Raw genomic sequence first — 2332 nt, forward strand, 5'->3', positions numbered from 1 at the left:
GCTGGGGGCAAACTAACAGCTCCACACTGAAGCCACTAGCAACCCTGTACAAACAAACCCTCAAAGTACTGGACCAGAAACCTAACCGCTCCCATCACTGTACCATCCTCAACAAGCATAACATCCTGTGTTGGGAAAATGTAATAAAGTATAGGAACATCGTTCTGGTGTACAAAATCCTGCACAATACAGCCCCTCCACCTCTTAACTCATTGGTTACTCAACGTAACAACACCAGACTGACCACTAGAAGCTCCACACGTGGCGACTTATCAGTCCCATTCAGGAAGAGTACTTTTGATCAGTCATCATTCTCGGTCACAGCAATACGAAACTGGAATTCTCTACCCACTCAAATCAAAGACATACATACACATACCACCTTCACAGCTCACTTAAAAACATGGTTCACTGAGAACTACACCTGCACACACTAGTCTGTGTTGAGTATGGCGTGAGTGTTACATGTTGTGTTACATGTTGTGATCATGGATGTTGCCCCTCGTTTCTGTTATGTGATTGTGATGTGCTATATGTGACATGTACTGTATATAGTAACGTGTGTTGTTTATTGTTCTCTTTTATCCTCACACCGGTATCTTCTTGTCTTTCCTCCTTTTTATTTTATTTTATATATTTTCTTATAACTAATGCTGTTGATATATTGTAATTTTAAGGGTGTCTATTACCATCTGGCCGGGGACAACAGCTGGAAATTAGCCATGTCTGCTAAAGCTGCACCATTTACTGTTTTTGTGACAGTCCATCGATGGGGACTGTCCACGACACTATAAATAAATAAACTAAACTAAACTAAACCAATCTCTCCTATCTTATTCACCATCTTGCAGGATGTCAGGATGTGTGATGGCCCTCACCCCAGGTCAAAGGAGTGTGGTACCAGGTACCTGCATCAGCTAGTGACATGGATGTTGTGCTGGCAGAGCAAGTGTCAGGGTTAGCCACAATCTGGCAACCCCACTGTGGGGACAGGTGTAGGACAGAACTTCAGGTCTACTGAATCAGCTCTAAAAATCATGCTTCGTCCTTCTGTTGGTCAGATATGGTCATCTTATTTGTTTGGTGAAGAAATTGCCTTATTTCACACTGATGCCTTTTTTATTTAATCTACATTAAAGAGTTGTCTCTTCTTTCCTCACAAATGTTTTGCAGCCATCGACATGCGATCCATTGTTTGTTTGTGCCCCCCCACCCTCTCTCTCTTTGTGATTATTAGATTACTGTTCAAGTGTTGGTGGAATCAGATTTCTCACATCTGTTTCTCTGTACCTCTAACACAAATGCAAAAATGGAGTCTAAAGAAAAACTAATTCCTCAGAGAACGAAACATCATATTTAATATGATTTAATACCATGTTTCCATATTTATTTTACATCTCTTCATCATTCATTTTATAATGAAAGTCCAACATTTGTATAATTCTATTCAATCTATTTCACATGTGGAAGACCTAAACGACCTCTACAGACCCAGCATGTTCATATTTCATGGTGCCATGTTCATGGGCGTGTCATTGACTCTAATCCCACAGGACAGCTCCACAATGCTCAAGATCATCCACTATGAAGCTTAATTTGCCAGATTTGACATACTCCAATTGAATTTTGAATCACAATGATTCAAGTAGCATTTGCAGTTATAAACAATCAAGAGTGGAAATAGAATTGTGGTTGCTTGGTTTAAAGGCTATATTTACATGAATTGGTTACTTTGTTTATGCATGTAAAACAGGTGGATAAATGGTTCCGTTAACCTCCTGGGACCCAGCCCATTGAAAATGTCCACTGTAGTGGACATTTTGTTAACATGCATCTCCTTTGACTCTTTTGAGCTACTCTATCAATCCCTGATGTACTGTACAGAGGACATCCTGGTCTTTCCAGTGATATGTCATTGGTTAAAATTGCATGCTGGGAAGTTCCTCTTTCTTTTCATCCAAAATGGCTGGCATACCAAAAACGAAATGTTATAGAAGCAGGAGGAGAAGTCAAATATTGTTGAATAATTGTGATGTTTACCATGAAAATCATATATGTTCTTGTTTATTAACATGTGAGGAACTATATAATTTGTTCTGAAAGCAATTAAATAATTCAAGTTTTCAAATAACAGCCCTTTTATAAATGTCCATTCTAGTGGACGTCAGGACCATCTTCATGGACTTTATGACTCAATATTGTTGCAGGAGACGGAACTGAAGCAGACATTTTCTGTACCAGATTGTTCAGGGAGATTCAGATTTTGAGCTCTCAGATGATGAGAGAGATAGATGTATTTCACTATCTCTGAGACTGACCGAAGGCAACGACG

This window comes from Notothenia coriiceps, unplaced genomic scaffold (assembly GCF_000735185.1).
Source record: "Notothenia coriiceps isolate Sejong01 unplaced genomic scaffold, NC01 NC01_scaffold00028718, whole genome shotgun sequence".
Classification (NCBI taxonomy): Eukaryota; Metazoa; Chordata; class Actinopteri; order Perciformes; family Nototheniidae; genus Notothenia; species Notothenia coriiceps.